A 19,720-nucleotide genomic window follows, 5' to 3' on the forward strand; every position below is an offset into this window, starting at 1 on the left:
CGTGCAACCGGGGCGCCGCGGTTTCGGTTGGTCGGGAGAGAGGAGTAGCGACTGGCGATTGAAAGGGGGAGCTGCCTCAGTCCAGAACAGCGGTTTGCGAACGTCGGCAAACGGTGAAATGAGATGCTTCTGTAAAGGATTGCGACTCTTTCGAAAGGGAATATAAGTTTTAGTCTAAGGCCCCGGGAGCACTGTAAGGTAAGATATAAACCCAAACGGTTCCTTTTTAAAACTAAATTTTGTAAATTCTCCGAAGCGGTAGCCTGCAAGCTAGCGAATTTGTTAGCAACGCTTTAAAGTCGGGAGTACGCTAGCCAGTTAGCTATCTAGCTAACCCAAACGCTCACTCAAGCGAGCTACATAAGGTCTGTTTTCTCCTTTATTGTTCATGTTTTCATGCTAAATATGCGTGTGATTGTATAACAAGTTGTGGTTCTTGCAACTTTATTTTGTTAAATTGGCTTTCGCTTTCGATTACATTAGCCTTATTTATGTTTTATTAACTACACTGTCTGCTGTAGTCCTTCCTGATCCATCGTAATCTCAGTACGCACGCGCAACGCTGTTGCGTATTCTGGGACTTTGTAGTTCTTACTTGTTTGAAAATTACCTTTCTGACTGACATTATTAACGTATAAACTACATGTTCCATGCAATAATGCGCCCCCACCCGACATATGTGATGTTCTTATTTGTTAATGTAAATAACCTTATAAAAAGTGTGTAAGTGCTTCTCTGGGGTCCGGCAAAGGGAAGCAATTTAAGCGAAAAGTTTTTAATCACTCTCGGAGGTTCCTTTTGTCCACCATTTATGTTTTTCTTTTCCAAACAATGAAAGTTGCAGTTCACGACGTATAAAACACGCTAGGCTACCTTACCAGGTAAATTCCAGGTACATACATTGTAGCCTGCATAAATGCTTCTTTAATAACAGTATTGGCCATTAAGGTAATTAAGCAATATACTTGCTAATGACCAACATTCTTGTATCTGTTGAAACAAATAGGAGAAATTCAGTTGTTTGTTGCGCTCGTTTCTGTTTTTTATGATTCCACTGGGCATACTGTGAAACTATGTTTGGAAGGTCCAAATTAGGTGACAAACTTCCTATGATGCGATGTACAGTGTCAAGCAAATTTCAATTAGTATTTTGCTGGAGCATTTATTCGTTTTAGCCTAATGCTGAATGATGATGCGTGTTGATAGTCTTAACTGTGTTCCTCATTCTTTTCTGTTTAGAACCAAAATTGACGTGTGGCATGTCTTTAAAATCTCTGTCATGCTCGGGGCATAGAAGCTGACAAACGAGTTTTGGAAACTCATAGCAGGGATGGAGAGTGTGAGTGTCTGAGTTTGGCTGGGGCGGGGTGGGGGGCGTGTTGTTATTGCGTGTAAGCGGCGGGGTGTCGTTAAGTATTTGCCCAACTGCCGTGCTTACGGCGCCCCAGGAAATAACACGTCAAATATTAATATCGGCCCCTCATGATTGAACACGGCAGGCGCGCAGTCCATAGCATGGATTTCGTCCAGTCTTCCGCTTTGCGAATAATTAGCCTACACTGTAATGAGAGCAGTACAGTTGACGATGATGATTAAGCAGGCTAAGTCTAGACGAACAGAAAAAGAAAAATAGCTTTATTTAGCAAGTGTAACGTTATGGTATGCAACTACTGGAAGCAGTGGATAGTTAATTCCGAGACATTTTGCGTCTATCTGCTGTCATTTTCTGTTTGGAAAGTTTTGAGTATGCTAATTGATGTTATGTAAAAATACACTGGCCCGAATGCCTCTAATGCTTTCTATACTCCTTGTTGGGAAGGGCAGGTGTTTGGAGTTCTCACATCCATCTGTGGGCCAATGCTATGTCTGCTTAACTCGGCTTCAGTGCTCAACACCAAAGTCTCCATTGGAAATAAAAGCTGGAAACCTACAGAGAGATGTATCTTCTGGTGATTTTGAGATGTATATATTTTTGTATCTTGGCTGAAATAAGGACGCCTAAGTGATCGTCTGGAAAAGTGACAGTTAGGCAAATTAGAGCTACACTGCAGGTAACTTGTCTGTTGATAAACAAATGACATTGCCAAATGAAATGTGTTTAGTTTTTCACATTTAGTCCCACTGGTTTACTAAGGTTGTACTCTAACCTAAAAATCTCACGGCTTAGAAACAAGCAAAGATTTAAATACATGCAAATTAATTCAGAGGGGAAATGCCTGTAAGTTAAACTCAAGGTCTGTCACAGGAATGACGCTGTGTTGCTTAACGGACTAGGGCAGGAGCGCACAACTCCAGTCCTGGAAGGCTGGTCTGCGTGGTGGTTTTAGTTCCAACCGGTTACCTTAGCTTTAGTTTTCTGACAGCTCTATGAACTACACTGGTTCGCTTCTGTACTTGAGCTCAGTAAAATCTTTAGGATACACTTGTAGTCTGTGGCTGTAGTGCTTATGCAAATGTCAGATCAAGACATGAATCAGCTAGTTAAATAAGAGCAGAAGTCAGCGCATAGTCCTGAAACGGCCCTTGTTCCTTGTGCATCCCTGGACCAGGAAGTTGGGGAGCTTTATGGAGTGACTTAGGCGAGGTCACAATATGGAATGACTGTTCTCGCACACGTCCTGCTGTGCCTCGTGCTGTTGCATTTGGCATTCCTCTCGGTCTGGCGAACTGGCGTAAGGAATCCAACGCAGGGCAAGTAGTCTACCTGTGACAAAAAAAAAAAACTTTGGTCTGGCTTCCCCCCATAAATGTGATGTTAAAGTTAATCGCCTCCCTTAAGCATGTGAGTTCTTTATTGATTAATTGGCGAGTATATCGTTACAGAAGCGTATCCTGCATTAGCTCTCGCAGTATCGTAAGTCCATCTGTTTCTAATTCTCACAGAAGAAACGGACGGTCTTACATTCACCTCGTTCGACGTCCGCTGCCAAATAAGCATGCCTTTAGGGAAGCTGGAGTCTTTTGTGCTTTGCACACTGTTCCATAGTTATCCACGCTTTTCCTGGTGAGTAATGCAGCGAAATGAATTATTGACCTAGTGAGGCACGCAAGGAGTGAATGGTATGTTCTCTGAGCTTTGTGGCGGTTGGATCCAGCTGACCAATAAACGTAAAATAAACTGACTCAAGTGCGCCCAGACCAGTGGGAGACACTTCACTGAGCATGACTCCTCTTCAGCAGTGCGCCAATCCGGTCAAACTGCTTACAGTTTAAAAATGTAAGCCTTTCAAATGCCAGAAGTGAGTATTTCAGTAGCGCGTGTGCCTGTCGTCATAATCCTTCTTCTTGGATAACATGTTTTCGTCAAGTTTTGAAACGTGTGAGAGAGGCGAGTACAGCGCTGGCGTTTCCTGGCAGCCGAACGCTGGAATGCTCCCAGGGCCTCGCTGTGGTTCAGACTGTTTTTTAGCCCAGGTTCAAATCCAGCTGCTAAGTGTAATATTGAGCAAATCGTGAGTTGTAATCTGGATTGATCTGGTGCGGAGCCCTGCGTCTGGATTTCAGTGAATCGTGTTGTGGTCGCACCGTAAGATAACTCCACTCTGAAGGTGAGTTTGGCACGGAGAGGAGGCGGAGCCGGTATGCAAATGAGGAGGGAGCCCTTCTGGCCGCTGCGATCCTCGCCCCAGGATGGCTGGGTTTGTTTGGCCTGTGTAAATATAGCCTGTTGGTTTTAGCCGGAGGATAAACACAGATGTCAAGTAGGCTGGGGTTCCTCCTCGCCACAGGCCTCTCCCAGCATCACTCTACCGTATAGAGAGAGAGAGAGCGAGGGAGAATGAGAATGGAGAAAGAGAGGAGGAGACGAGACTGGGGGGGTAGTGAGAGAGTGCTTTAACTTGGCCTTACTATACCAGTCATTATGAACTGGGCCCCAGGCCCATGGCACATCTTTTGTCTTTAAATAAAACATTTTATTCTCCCAAGTTCACGTGTGACATTCCGGGCCAGCCTGCAGTGACGGAGCCTAATGCATCATGGGTACCCTCTGTCAGCCCTGTGCAGAAGTGCCTGTGGAGGCTGTGCTAATGTGTGTTTAGCGTGCAGCGGTTCTGACTGGCCACGCCCCTCCTCTCCTGCCTCCCTGCTTTTTGCACGCGGCGTTTCAGAAGTGCTCTTGAGTAGAAAATTGAATTGGTAAGATGCCATCGTTTCGTTTGCTTTTTTAAATTCGATTTCCCCCTTAAACTAATGGTAAAAACAGGCTCCCAGTATAAAGGACAAAAGCACAGTTAGGGGACAGTGGGAGGTTTAAGCAGGGGCGCCGCCAGGGACTTTGGGCCCCACCACCCCAGGCTACCCCATCCCTGCACAATTACAGCACAATTTATTTGAGGGCCCCTGTCAGTCGGGGCCCTTGGAATCATCCTAACCCTCACCCCCCCCCCCATTCAGCAGCCCTGAGTGTAAGTTTTAGGCCCTCTCCCCGGGCCTTGTTACAGAGAGGGGAGAGTGAGAGAGAGACTTGGGCCAAGCCCTTTATATAAGGCTTGTTAAAAGGACAGTGTCTGGGAAAGAGAATCTGTAATGTAAACCGACCACATTTACAGAAGATCAAAAGATCAAACCCTGGCACATTCTTTTACACTCACAGTGTTGGCTCTGAAGCCTCTGTCTTTTCAGCACTGCATTCTCCTCTTCCTCTGTATCTCAGATTGTGCCATAGATAGACAGAGCGAGACAGGGCGGGGGGAGAGCGGGAGAGATTCAGAGATAACAGGGAGAGAGAGGAACGATAAGGGTGGAGAGAAGAGAAGGAGAGAGAGATCTGTGAGGGAGCGGCGTTCCTAATGGCAGTATCATGCTGTAGTGGGTTATAGGAGGGGAGTGGCTGTCTTTCTGATGGTGTGCTTGTGTTTGTTTCTGACTCTGTTCCCGTGTTGCTCTGAGGTTAGATTGTAAAGTTGTTTGTCGGAGCCGTTGTTGCCGTCCCAGTGAGTGGGGGCCAGGGGTCAGGGTGGACCCCGGGGGGAGTGGAGGGGGGGGAGACGCAGGGACAGGAAATGAGTCCCAGCGTTGGGAGATGACAGGCTCTGAATCATCCCTCAGTGTGAGCGCGCCCGCGGACCAGCGGCGGAAATACAGTTCAGCCTCTGGAATGCAGGGAAGGCAAGGTCAGCCCGGGGTTTATGCCTGTCCCGCCGACCCTCACAGCACATGGAGAGGCCTTTCCTGTGTGTGTGTGTGTGTGTGTGTGTGTGTGTGTGTGTGCGCGCGCGTTTGTCTGTGTGTGTGTGTGTGTGTGTGTGTGTGTGTGTGTGTGTGTGTGTGTGTGTGTGTGTGTGTGTGTGTGTGTGTGTGTGTGTGTGTGTGTGTGTGTGTGTGTGTGTGTGTGTGTGTGTGTGTGTGTGTGTGTGTGTGTGTGTGTGTGTGCCCGTGGGTCTCCCTCTCTGCATGCAGACACACTGAATGCAGCACTGTTGGGGGTCAGCACATGACCCTGCTCAGCTTGGCTCTCATTAAGATAAAGAGCATCCAGTCTGCTAAGCAAATGAACAAGATCCCATGATTTCCGCTTCACCTCCAAGCGCCTCCCACCTCAGCTCCCTCCCATTGGCCAAGCGCCATGAGTCTTTGGGTATGCATCAGAGCAAAGCGGTAGCAGCCAACCAGGGAACATGGCAGAATCACAGAGAAAAGAGCTGCCATTCTGTCTTGTGTGATCACAGCAAAATTGCTTTGGATCTTGGGACCAAAATGTTGTTGGTCTGCACAACAAGCGGACGGATGCCTCGCTTCCCCCAGCTGATTGGGTCTTGGGTTACCATGGCGAGGCTATGGCCAACAGCGGACCAGTGAGATTACCAAGGCCAGGGTTCTAAATACCTCAGCACTTACGATTACAAGTTAAGTCACAGATTGGCCGGAGTGCAAACACCTTGTTTCCACCTTGCTTAATTTGGCCGCCGATTGATGCCCGAAACCCCAGGGACACTGCTGGCCTCCGGGGCTCGGGTGTGACAGCCCTGCGTCAGAGACGGACCGTGACACGCCCACGCCGCGGTGCCGGACCCGGAGCTGGATGCCCCAGCCACGTGAGAGAACGGGAGCCGCCCACTTCCGCTTTGTGGCAAACGCGTCCGTGCGTCACAGGCAGTCTTGACCCTGTTTTGGTAACCCTGTCGCCGGGCGATGGACGCTCAACGACGCGCAAAGCCGCAGAGCGTCAGCGGGCCCCGCCCCCGGCCCCGCGTCAGCGCAGCGCAGGAATCCCCGCTCCCGCCGTCCTCCGCCCACGCCAAGAGTTAAAGCTCCGCCCGCCGGGAAGGGCCGCCGTGGGGAGGGGGGGCGGGGCCGAGGGCTGAGACCCCGCTCCCCTGGCCGCTGGGCGCCTCTCTCACCCCCCTCCACCCCCCCAGGAGTGGAATTTCCTTTTCTTTTTTTGCTCTTTCGGGGCTCTGGAATGCTTTTCTGGAGGCGGGGGTCCCTTTATGTGCATGTTTAGCATTTTTAACCCATAAACCCTCTGCTTTTTGTGTCACCTCCCGCTGCATGGAGTCTCTCTCTTTGCGGGAAATGCCCTGGTCCTGTCTTCATTCCGCCGATGCCCGTCCCTCAGCAGGAGCCTTTCAGCCGTCTGTCTGTTTGGCTTAGCCCTGCTTTTTTGCCTTTTTTTCCCCTTGCGTACGTGAGTGAGTGAGTGAGTGAGTAATAGCGCTGTGACCTGCTCTGTCCATGCTCAGTAGCTGTGGATTAAGGTGGGCTCTAAGCTCATCGCTGGTGCGTCTTGCTGACAGGCTGCTCCAGAACCTTCAGAAGGATGAGGGAGAGACAGGAAAGAGGTGTTCTCTTTCTTTTTTCTGTTCCTGCTGCAGTGAGGGAAGGAGAGAGGGTGGAAAGAGCACGGGAGAGAGAGAGAGAAAGATTGAGAGAGAAGGGGAGATTGAGAGAGATAAGCTAAGATTGCACAGGTAAACGAGAGAAAGAGGGATGAGGGGAGATACAGATGAAAGGAGCCAAAGTGCCGTTGCAGGCTCCAGCATTTCCCACCTCTTCATTCTTCCGTGACAGAACCCCCTTTATCTTCCCCTCTTCTTTTGCTCCCCCTTTCCCCCTTTCTTCCTCCTCCCTACATTTGCTCAAGCAGAAGTTTTAAATGAAGTGTTGGCGTTCAGTGAAGGCCTGTGAATAATCTCTCTTCCTCTCTCTCTCTCTGGGGTGTGTCCCAGGTTCAGTCAGGCTGATCTGTTGGTTTTGGCTTGTCAGCGCGATGCAGTGTGAATACCTCACTCTAGTTCGGGGGGGGGGGGTGGATGGGGTCAAAGGTTGCACCGACAAGGAAGCAGTTTGGGCAGTGTCGTAAATAAACATTCTCCCTCAGTAACCTGGAGACACGGTGCCATTTCACCCAGTGATTCAGCCAGATGGATCTGTGCATGGGCATTCACACAGGCACTCGCTCATACAAACATACACACGCGCACACACACGCAAACACAGACTCACTCACACGGTGTTTATGACCTCATCTGCAGTGTTATTTCTCTCTTCTGAGTTCCTGCAGGAATGCTGTTGGGCCAATGGGGTGCCTCACGGCACATAACACACACACACACGCGCGCACACGCACACACACGCACACACATTCCCTCTACTCTTTCTCTCTCTCTCACCTTCACTTTGCCAATCACTGCTCCCCTAACTGTCCCAGAGCTCAATACTAAATGCATTTTGCCCCCCCAGGCCCCCTGCCTGCGGGACGCGCTGCCCGTCCACGCAGCGCCACACCCTCCGTCACGGGACCCACCCAAAACCCGGCCGCTCTCGGACCGGGTGTCACGCCGGAGAGTGAGGCTGGGTTCAGAGCTGGAGCAGGCGGCCCTGTTACACACCTTCCCCGTTCGTTGCACAACGCTGCTGTTGGGCTCTGGCTGGCTTCCGCAGGGCACGCACCACGGTAACGGTGTAAATATGAGCCATAAAAACACGTTTTATTACCGCCGCTGCGCACACACAGCAGCGCCGCTGCGCGCCGGGCCCCGGGCCCCGGGGCGGAGGAAGAGGCCTGCTCATGCTGCTCCTCCCGGCGCCTCGTCAGCGAGGCTGCTCTTTTGGGAGGCTGTGTGGGGTTTGGGAGAGGGAGCTGGACTTAATGAAGGGCAACATTTAAAGCGGTACGCACGCTTGGAGGTGCCTTCTCTCTTACCTTGTTCTTGGAGAACGGCCGATGGCTTAGTGCTTTCTGCTGTGTGTGTGTGTGTGTGTGTGCGTGCGTGCGTGCGTGCGTGCGTGCGTGCGTGCGTGCGTGCGTGTGCGTGCGCGTGTGTGTGTGTGTGTGTGTGTGTGTGTGTGTGTGAGTTTGTGTGTGTGTGTGTGCGTGTGTGCGTGCGTGCATGCGTGCGAGCGAGTGAGGGAGAGAGACCCCAGATCATGCCCTAGTCTAGAGTGTGGAATCCTGGGATGTCTGTGTGGCGGTCCAGACAGAATGCAGGCTGGGCCGGTTCATGTAACACGATGCTTGTGGGGTTACTTAGTACTTGTAAAAGGCCGAGGGGCCCTCACTGTTAGCGATGTGCGCTACGTTTACGTCTGTGCTCATGTGAAAGAATAGGTTGTGGCCCGAATCCTGAATTGGCACTAAACTGTTAGAAAAAGTTTGCTTTCAACAGTGTTCTAAAACAAAACTCATTTTGGTTGCTAACATGCTTTGTTTAAAAAAATCTGCTTGAGCTTTTTAGACTTTATTTAGAAGAAAACGCTTAAATGTTTCATTTAGGTTGACTCAGATCATGGCCCAGCTCATACAATTTTCAACCTTAAGCTTTTTTATTTTTGTTCTGAAATTTTTTTTTTTTCTGTATAGACAGAATTGGTGAGCAGAGTGAACCTGCACTTTTTTTTTCAGCCATAGTGCTTAACCCTTGCATGGACCTAACCAGCTTCTGTACATAGTGTAAGGTGTGACATCACAAATATGTGATTAGAATGACTGTTCTAATGCTGATGTAACAATCACTACTGGTATTTGAAAACAATGGAATTCTGGAACTTATATTCCGAAAAACCTACTCTTCAAATGGGTACAATTTTGCTATTTTGTACAGCATTTGGAGGCTGTAGTGTTTGACGGAGTTAAGCTGTGTGTAGTGTGAACAGAGTAAAGCAGTGTGAGGCTGAAGACCAATGGTCTCCAACCCTGGTCCTGGAGAACTACAGGGTCTGCTGGTTTTCATAGTGACTCTACACTTCATGAATCAATTAGAGCAGTTGATTACAGTTAACTCAACTCACCTGGTGTGTTGGGTCTCGATTGGGTGCTGATTTTAAGGTGAAAACAAAAACCGGCAGACCCTGTAGCTCTCTAGGACCTGGGTTGGAGACCACCGCTGTAGACTATGGGCAAAGTGAAGTGGCGTGAGGCTGTTATATTGTGTGAGCCAGAGTGAGTTTAGAGGGTGGGGCAGTGTGAGTCTGAACACCCTTCAGAGCAGGGCTAGTGGGGGGTGAGGGCAGCAGCCTGAGCACGGTCCTGCACACACGCGAGAGACAGGCGCACGAGCTGACCCCTAAAAAATCCAGAGCACCCGCGAGCAAGGAAGAGCCAGTGCCTGTCCCGCGCTCTTAAATCTGTTTGACCCCTCACCTCACAAAAGACTCCTTTGATGAGCTCGCTGAGAGAAGTGGAACAAGGGGGAGGGCTTGGGGGGAGGAGGGGGGTCTGTGATTAGGAGGACAGGGGTGTACATTATCCTGCTTAACGCACAAACTCGGCCGGGAACCTGGCCAAAATCTGCAGGCTGCTTAGGGTTTCTAATCCTGCGGCCCGGGCCGAGGACTTGAGTTTGCCAACAATTTATTGTTCCTTCGTGTGTGTGTATTTGTGTTTGTATGTATGTGTGCGTGCATGCCTGTGCATATGTGCGTGTTTGTGTGGGCACCTGTACCTGTGTGTGCATACATGTGCGTGTTTGTGTGGGCACCTGTACCTGTGTGTGCATACATGTGCGTGTTTGTGTGGGCACCTGTGTGTGTGTTTGTATGCATGCATGTGTGTGTGCGTGCCTGTGCATCTGTGCGTGTTTGTGTAGCTACCAGTGTGTGTGCATGCGCATGTGCGTGTTTGTGTGGGTAACTGTATGTGTGTGTGTGTGTGTGTGTGTGTGTGTGTGTGTGTGTGTGTGTGTGTGTGTGTGTGTGTGTACATGTTGCCTGGGTGTTGCCTCCCATTGAGGCGCAGTGTGAAGTGGGCGGTCTCATGCCAGGCTCCGCCCCCTTATGTGTCACTCATTCAGCAGAGATTCGGGGAGGACACAGCTCCCCATTCAGCCCCTTTTGGTTTATTTTCACCCCTCTCTCCCTATTTTTATCTCCCGCATACCTGCGCTCCCTCACCTCCTCCCCTCCACCCCTCCATCTCCCTCACTCCCCAGAGCTCTGAAAACAATTCCTACCTTTCATTTTATTTCTGGATGTCTTTTTTTTGCTGGGGGTGGGGGTAGCGGAGGAGGGCCCCTAAACCACTTCCTATGCGCTTGCCAGCGGAATGCTTGCAGAAGCGCTGCCAGGGCGACTAATTAACGGAGGGGACAAAGCCTTAATTGAGCCCCTGCGTGCCTTTGTGACTTTTCCTGGGTCGGCGCAGTTTTGTGTGCCGCCCCTCCCCCCCTCCTTCTCACTGCTTGGAAAGTTGAGCAGGTTTTAATGGGGCGGGCGCAGAGGGGTTCACTGCGTGTGGGGGGAGCACGGCTGCTTGGGAAAGCCACTGTGGGGCTCGGGGGGGGGGGGAGGGAGTGCTGGAGCCGGAGTCAGAGGCTGAGCCGGCTCGACCTGTATGCAAATGCCTGTGCGAAGCCCGCTCTGACTCGTCCCGCCTAAACAAGAAGCTTCTTGGAAACTCATGATGTGAGAGTCGCTACGCACCGCGGGACAGAAATGCGCTGAAGCAGGGACAGACTGACAGAAAGACAGACGGACCGAGAGTCCTTTGGGGCAGAAACTGGGCTGGGAAGCACCGAGACATTCTGAGACTAATAGCGAGGCAGTGCTTCAGACAGTACTTTGTGTTTATTGCCTTTATTGCATGTAAATTAGCTTTGCATGAAAGAGTGAATCACCTTTAGGAAGTCACGCATTTAAAATAACATGCAGAATCCATGAATGCATAGAGCTGCTGTTACAGGCGACAGGGCGTCTGTTCTCAGGGACTTCAGAGACAAAAATGGAGGTGCCAGGAGCTGAATGTTGAAGGGCAAGATGGCGATATTTCAGTGCCCGCCCCTTCGGGTGGGCGTGGCCCGGCGGGCAGCTGGCGCCGGGCTCCGGGCCTCAGCAAGCCGGCCGCGCCAGAACATGCGCCATCTGGGCCCGGAGCGCCTCTTCAGCTCCGCCCGGAGGGGCCCTGCTGCGGCTAACGTCCAAGCTAACTTGGTTAGCGGGCGCTACAGGCAGACAGACCCCTCTGCTGTGTTTAGGGGACGCTAACAGACAGACCCCTCTGTTGTGTTTAGCGGGTGCTACAGACACACAGACCCCTCTGCTGTGTTTAGCGGACGCTACAGACAGACCCCTCTGCTGCGTTTAGCGGACGCTACAGACAGACCCCTCTGCTGCGTTTAGCGGACGCTAACAGGCGGACAGACCCCTCTGCTGTGTTTAGCGGGTGCTACAGACACACAGACCCCTCTGCTGTGTTTAGCGGACGCTACAGACAGACCCCTCTGCTGCGTTTAGCGGACGCTACAGACAGACCCCTCTGCTGCGTTTAGCGGACGCTAACAGGCGGACAGACCCCTCTGCTGTGTTTAGCGGGTGCTACAGACACACAGACCCCTCTGCTGTGTTTAGCGGACGCTACAGACAGACCCCTCTGCTGCGTTTAGCGGACGCTACAGACAGACCCCTCTGCTGCGTTTAGCGGACGCTAACAGGCGGACAGACCCCTCTGCTGTGTTTAGCGGGTGCTACAGACACACAGACCCCTCTGCTGTGTTTAGCGGACGCTACAGACAGACCCCTCTGCTGCGTTTAGCGGACGCTACAGACAGACCCCTCTGCTGCGTTTAGCGGACGCTAACAGGCGGACAGACCCCTCTGCTGTGTTTAGCGGACGCTAACAGGCTAGAGAGCGGCCGAGCCAGAGATGAAGGCCGTCGCTGGCACTTTGCATTATGACGCTGCTGCCAGAGGGTGTTTTCATGTAGAGATGCTATTACTTTAAGAGATGGCGGCAGGGTTACGGTAGCTCTCCAGTGTGGTGGATGGTGCAGTCCGCAGCAGCATTCAGGCTCTTTGGGTTTTGGAGCTGCTCCTGTGATGAATATATGCTTTCCACAGCATCTGGCCTTTTGGGCTTGAGAACAGACAAAAGTGGGTTTGTGTGCATGTTTATTAGGGTTCGGCAATATGATCATTTTGTATTATTGCTGGTACAATTTAAATAGTGATAAGCTATTGAACACACAAATAATGGAATTTTGTCCTGACAACTACATGCTACAAGTAATGGTTTGGCACGACACAGGCCAATAAATTTTTTTAAAACCCTAGGAGCGATTTTTGTTTTAATTTGCTCAGGTTGAGCAAGTTAGCTTGGGAGTGACATCCTATTTCCAACTTTTCATTCAAATGAAGGGTTTTCTCTTTGAATCTCTCAGTGCTACCAACAAGTATGTCAGTATTATTATCAATAAACAACAAAAATGTCAGGCACTAAGTGATGGTTAGCTCAAAGAAACAAGAGGTCACAGTATCAGTCTGCATTAGAGCACTGAGCCCAGCTCACAGTTTCAGTCTGTATTAGAGCACTGAGCCCAGCTCTCAGTATCAGTCTGCATTAGAGCACTGAGCCCAGCTCACAGTTTCAGTTAGTATTAGAGCACTGAGCCCAGCTCACAGTTTCAGTCTGTATTAGAGCACTGAGCCCAGCTCTCAGTTTCAGTCTGTATTAGAGCACTGAGCCCAGCTCTCAGTTTCAGTCTGTATTAGAGCACTGAGCTCAGCTCACAGTTTCAGTCTGTATTAGAGCACTGAGCTCAGCTCACAGTTTCAGTCTGTATTAGAGCACTGAGCTCAGCTCACAGTTTCAGTCTGTATTAGAGCACTGAGCCCAGCTCACAGTTTCAGTCTGTATTAGAGCACTGAGCTCAGCTCACAGTTTCAGTCTGTATTAGAGCACTGAGCCCAGCTCACAGTTTCAGTCTGTATTAGAGCACTGAGCCCAGCTCACAGTTTCAGTCTGTATTAGAGCACTGAGCCCAGCTCACAGTTTCAGTCTGTATTAGAGCACTGAGATGGGAGCTGCACTTAGGGTTAGGTTACTGCTGTGAGGTATTGTATGATATAAGAGGGTGAAAGTGCCCATAGGCAAACTCTAATAATGGTGTTCCATTACTAATTATAATTAAATGATTGCATTACCTATGAGCAATAAGTGCCGTGACATCCGTCGATTCATCCATTATCTAAACCCACTTATCCTGGTCAGGGTTGCGGGGGGTGCTAGAGCTTATCCCAGCGTGCAATGATGATGATGAAGATGAGCATGGTGATGATATGGGGTACGAGGATGAGGCTGATGATAACTGATTGCTGTGTGTGGTGGTGATGAAGATGAGCATTGTGATGTGGGGTACGAGGATGAGGATGGCGGTGATATGGGGGGGGGTGAGGCTGCTGGTAACTCTGGTTGCTGTGAGGAAACTCGTTTGGTTGTAGCGTCTGTGGTTTGGCTCTCCCACGCTTTCATTATGGCTGTTTGATGGTGCTGCCCAGCCTGCCCCGGAGCAAAGTCATTTGGGGATGTAATTGCTGTTGATCCACCTGCCAGTAATTACAAACTGAGCTCTGTGTGTGTGAGAGAGAGAGAGAGAGAGAGAGAGAGAGAGAGAGAGAGAGAGAGAGAGAGAGAGAGAGAGAGAGAGAGTGAGAGAGGGAGAGAGAGAGAGAGTATGCATATGTGTGTATCTCTCCACATATGTCTGTGTGGGCTTGTGCAGGCAGTGATTGTCTGTCTCTACACTTGTGTATTAGTTGTTATGTGTCAGAGAGCTCTGTGTGTGGGCGTGTACGTGTCCATGTTAGTGTCCAGCGTGTGTGTGCGCACTTGGCACGCTCACACCTCTAACCCACTGCACCCTCTTAGTTGTGCATCAGCGGCCCTGCTGCCAGCATACCAACATTCACTGCCTATTGTTTCCACTCTACATATATTTTCCCTCTAATTCTCATTACAAGAAGTTTATAGGTCCTCGAGCAGTAATGAGGAATGAGCTGCTGGCGTAAAAATGTGTGTGGGTGTGTGCAAGCGTTCATGCATGTATTTCTGTGTACATAGGTGTGCACATATCTAAGTGTGTATTCTAATATTTGAGTAGGTCTATGCTTATAACGTCCTGGAGGTAGATGAACTTCCTGTTTGCATGTGCCCTCCTTCCGTGCCCCTTGGGTCCCAGGAAAGCTCACCCCACCCCCCCTGCTTGCACTCGAACTCCCTCTGCCTTGAAACGGGGCAGGCAGACGTATGGGGCTGTAATTACACTGCAGAAGAGGGAACGCAGGCGGCACACGCTGTCAGTGTGATTGAGTTATAAAGGACGCGGGTACTGGATGGCCACGCTCATTCACGCTCATTCACACGCTCGCCTGCTCTGTGCTGCCTGCAGGATGAATCCCTCACAGTGTGTGTGACTGGGACCTGGAAACAGGGAGAGCAGTGTTAGTTCTCTGGCTCTCCCTCTGGCTCTCTCTTTCACTCTCTCCCTGTTGCTCTCCCTCTCACTTTCCCTCCCTCTCTCTCACTCTCTTTTTCTCTCTTGCTCTCTTACACTCTCCCTCTCCCTCTCTCTCTCTCTCTCCCTCTCTCATTCTCCCCTCCTTCGCCCCTCCTTGAGTTGTGGATTCAGGCAGATGAGGGGCTGTGGCTGAATAGCAGCTGATCCCGCAGCCACAGACAGACCTGACCACAGAAGAGGGAGAGAGTGCTCGAGGGAAGGAGGAGGGAGGAGAAGGACAAGAAAAACAGAAGAGGGAGAGAGAGGGCAGAATCTGATCTAGAGCTTAGTCACTGTACTGCATTCCTTCTGTAGATGTGGTGGTTTCTTCATCCCTCTGTCTCTCTTTAAATCTTTGCTCATTTCCTTTCTCTGTGCTTTTGTGCCCTCCCTCCCCCCTCCCTCCTCTGTGTGAGGAGGTGTAGACTAGTAACAGTGTCTCAGAGCCTGGGGCTGTCCAGGGGGCGTGGCAGTGGTGTGTTTGTAGTTTCCACAGTGTCCCTCTCCCATGATGCTGCAGGATGCCCAGGATCACACCAGGACAGATGCCCTCTGTGCCATGCCAGAATCCCTCACCCGCCTGGACTTTACCTTACACACAAGCACACGCATGCATGCACACACACACACACACGTACATACATACACACACGCACACACACACACACACGCACACACACGTACATACATACACACACACACACACATTCGGACACACGTACACACACACACACACATGTACATACACACACACACACACACACACACACACACACACGTACACACACACACACACGTACATACATACACACACACATGTACATACATACACACACGCACACACACACACACACACACACGTACACACACACACACACACACGCACACGCACGCACACAGGCGGGCTCCCTGTGTCCTGTGTGGTGCAGGTTACTGTAGCGCTGTTGAGAGGCAGGTACAGCGTGCGGCTCTGTGAGAAGCATTGCTGCTCCTCACAACCAGCACAGAGAGAAATTACACACGCCGTTTCCCCTGACAACTCCCCTCCACACTCCACACCTGCCTCCTCTCCTCTCTCCTCCCTTTCCCTGCCTCCCCTCCCTCCCTCCATCCCTCCCTCCTCACCCCCCTTTCTGTCTTCCTTTGCTCGGAGAGCCTCCCCCTGTGGAGGAGTTGGTACGAGCCCTCGGTCTGAGAGCGCTGGCGACTGTTAGCGGAGGCCATTGTGCTTGGGCGTGGCGGTGTAGCGGTGCTTCAGGCAGTAATGAACGATGCGCGTCCCTGTTGCGCTTAGAGAGGCAGCGTTTCGTTCACCCCCCCCCCCCCCCCATGTACAGTGTTTTAGCCTTTTGTCTGATGGATGCAGAGGCTAGGGGTGCTGCTGGTTCGGCACAGCCCCATCTTGAAAGGGGACCGGGGCTTTGGGTGCTGGAGAAGAGAAAGTGATAACCTCTCCACAAAAGCACAGGCCCCATCTGCATGTAATGTGTGATTCATTGTTTGTGTCGCTGTCCGTGCCACTGCCCCCAGCACCCTCGCTGGAAAAGCCATTCTGCTGCCTGCTCTGTTTCATGTATTTCTCTATTTTACAAGTACACAAGGTCTCTGTGGCTCATAAAGGGCGCTGAAATGCAGGTGCAACATCGCAGGTGTCTTTCAGATATCAGCTTCCCCTTGCACAGCGCCTAATAAAGGTCTGGGCACAGCGCTGGCTTTAAACTTCCTCTTTCCCCATCTCACGCTGGAGCTGTGGACGTCTGCTTTTCTCCTCTGAACAATGCGCTGAAGGAATAATAGGAATTTGCTCTTTCTCTTTTTGTCTGAAGGCAGGCTGCTGTTGTTCTCTCGCTTCTCCCTCTGCACCTGGCTGATGTCATCTGACCTGATTCCCAGGTTGATACTCGCACACCTGGTTCCGCCCAAGCTGGCCCCGCCCCCTTCGCCGCGCGAGCCCCTCCCCCCCGGGAGGCTCTCTGCTTACACCCATTGTGTTCTCGCTTCACTGGCGAGAAAGGGGCGCGGTCACACCGCTACAGCACAGAGGTAGCTAAGCAACCAGCAAGTGCGTGCGCAGCGCGCAGACGCGTATCTGAGGGGCGGGGCGGAACAGAGGGACGCCTCGGCGTGTCTCTACGGGCCGGCCTCTCGTCGGGACACAGGATCGTTTGGGTAGGACTCAGGACTGACGCGCTGCACCAGCCCCGGTGCTCCCAGCTGCTTCTCTCGGCCTGCGTGGGAAGAGCAGAATCTCCCGCCAGGAGCCGAGTGTTTGCTTTCTCACTCTGTCTCAATGGCAGGCAGAGAAGGATGCCATTACTCCTTGCCATTGGCTTTCTGTTCAGTTAATGTTTATTTTGGTTTCTCAACATCCCGTATACCTCAGCCAGGTCTTTCAGGTCAATTTAAGTGCTTTTTGGGACGGCACATTAAAAAATAAATATTTTAAATGTTGTACGTGGCACTTTCGCTTTTTGTTGTTTATTATCGAAATTATAATTTTTTTTGAAAACAAAAGCAGAGGCAGAAATATTATTAGATGAAGCTAATGTATGACGGCAGCACTGCCACTAGATCTACAGTATTGCAGCAGGTTTGTTAGCAGTCATCGGCTGGACGACCCATAGATATAAAGGGACTAGAGCTGTTGGAGCGTTTGAACAGAAGTGATGCTGTTCAGTTCAGACTAGAGGTTTGTGTGGTAGGGCATGGGAAAATGACACGCCGAAACCCAAAATCTGAATTTTAACAAGCGTTCAGGTTGTTTTCTCTTCTGAACTACGCCTCTCGTAACTTTCAAATGCAGTTCTTGTGACGCATCAGTCTTCTGTTCATGCGATGCACGCGGTCATCTGTTCAGATGATTTACAATGCGCATAATAACCTCGCATTCCATCCGCCCCGACTCCACAGCAGGGCATCCCGTGATGCCGCGCGCTTATTATGGGATGTTTGTCGGTAGGATGTTGGAGACACAGAAGAAGACGCAGGCTTGAACTCATTTACCGCGAAAGGGATTCAGGTCGGATTTGTGCTCGTGACTCAGTGTGTTAAGGCCAGTCGCTGAACGCAGTGGGTATGTCACACACACACACAGGTGCAGACAGGGGCCTTACTCTGAAGAGGGTGTGGGTCCTCATGGTGTCAGTGTACCTCCCTGTGAGGAGCTGTTTACAGGGACGCCTTATTCGTATTACAGCGCTTATCACAGATGAGTCCCTGGCCGTTAGAACCGTTGGTAATGGTATCCCTGATTATCCCCTCCCAGCCCTCAACCGTGCCAACATACGCCTGTGTGTGCATCTCTGCCCAGGGCTCTATCTTTGATCTGCAGGAAGTTCACGACTGCCAGACCCCTCCCTCCCCCGGTCCACCCCTGAAGCTCTTATGGGGGCTGGAAGTGGATCCATCCTCTTCCTCACCTCTTCCACTTACACATTCACACCATCGTGTGAATTGTTGCTTTTCTTTTTCTTTAAGTCGGACATCTTTAATCTATGAGTGACCCTGCTCTAATCTGGAGCTTTTCTCTCTCTCACCCCCACAAGGCCTCACTGGGCAATTGCCCCCTTCCCCCAACCCCGACTCTTTGGGGCAGTAGAGGCTATTACCTCTGTCACTTTGGTCATTTATCCCAATTACTGTCATTGTGCTAATGGGGTTACAGGAAGTGCCTCTGGAGACCCCCACCCACCCCCCGTCCCCAGCTTTATGAGCCCCCATTAAGAGACGGATGTGCACTGCAGGGACATGGGACCCTTAGTAGCTGTGCGTGTGTGTGTGTGTGTGTGTGTGTGTGTGCACAAGTGTGTGTGTGTGTGTGTGTGTGCGTGTGTGTGTGTGTGTGCACTTGTGTACGTGTGTGACGGATGGATCAGTGTTATAGAGGTGTAGAGTGGCCGTAGAGCAGCCAGGGCTGCTGGGAATGTGGAGATGGCTCCTGGCTCCGTCTCAGTGTTAATACAGATCAGGGGTCAGGGCTTCCTGACCAGGCCCAGTTCTGGTTCTGGTTCTGATTCTGGTTCCTGTTGGCAGGCTCAGTCCACTCAAACTGAGCTGCAGGAGTCCAGATGCCAGGTGTAGAGATGGCCCAGGGGCATTGCTGGCATTCCACTGCTTTCATGTCTCTCTCTTTTAGTCACTCATTCACACACACTCACTCACTCACTCACTCACCCCTACCCTGTGTCTCTCCTTTTCCCAACTCACTCACTCACCCCTACCCTGTGTCTCTCCTTTTCCCTCTCCTTTCCACCCTCTCTCTGTCTGTCCATATTTCCTTTCTCTCTGGCTCTCTCCCCCCCCCCTCCCCTGGAGTCTTGAACAAAGGTGATTGTGGTATAAATGAGTTAGTGCTGTTCTTTGCGGGAGGAGGGGGGTTGAAAGCTTTCAGGTAATGGAAGTGGAACATGGCTGTGAATGAGAGATGGTTTCGTTCAGTACCAGTATGGCTCTACTTTCCTCTTCGCTGTACAGAAATGGGCTATTTTTTTTACAAGTGAGAGAGGCCTCTATTCATGTCTTACATTTCACATCGGCGGCCAGACTGGTATTTTTCAGCCAGTTAGTGCTCTATTAGGGTGCCCTACGCTCTGTTGTGTGTGCGTGTGTGTGTGTGCGCGTGCGTGCATGTTCGTGTCTGTGCGTGTGCATGTGGTAATGTTTGTAAAGGGTTTTCTGTATGTGGTTGTGCATGGTTCTGTGTGTGTGTGTGTGGGGGGGGGGGGGGCGTCTCTGTGTGATTCTGTATGTGGCCGTGACGTGTGCATTTGTGCGTCTAAATGCACGTGTGTCTGTGTGCTCGCGTGCGCCTCATCAAAGCGACACGTCTTACCCAGCGTGAGACAGTCACACATCAGAGCGCAATCCCATCATTCCCTTAGAGAGGGCCCCTGCCGCCATGACGACAGAGATTCCCCTAAGACACAGCAGACATCTCAATCCTCCTGTGTCTCTGCATTAAAGCAAAGCATGGGGGCGGGGAATGTTTAAATATGAATGAACAGAACAGAGGA

General features: G+C 51.0%; 1 protein-coding gene across 1 annotated transcript in view; it reads left to right on the top strand.

Moving 5' to 3' along the window:
* Positions 1-19,720, top strand: part of sipa1l3 (signal-induced proliferation-associated 1 like 3) — a 79,547-nt gene continuing 59,827 nt past the window's right edge. The window contains 1 exon segment of the mRNA XM_035385365.1: positions 1-198. The gene's annotated coding sequence lies outside the window, so the exon portion shown is untranslated.

This window comes from Anguilla anguilla, chromosome 12 (assembly GCF_013347855.1).
Source record: "Anguilla anguilla isolate fAngAng1 chromosome 12, fAngAng1.pri, whole genome shotgun sequence".
NCBI classification, from domain to species: domain Eukaryota; kingdom Metazoa; phylum Chordata; class Actinopteri; order Anguilliformes; family Anguillidae; genus Anguilla; species Anguilla anguilla.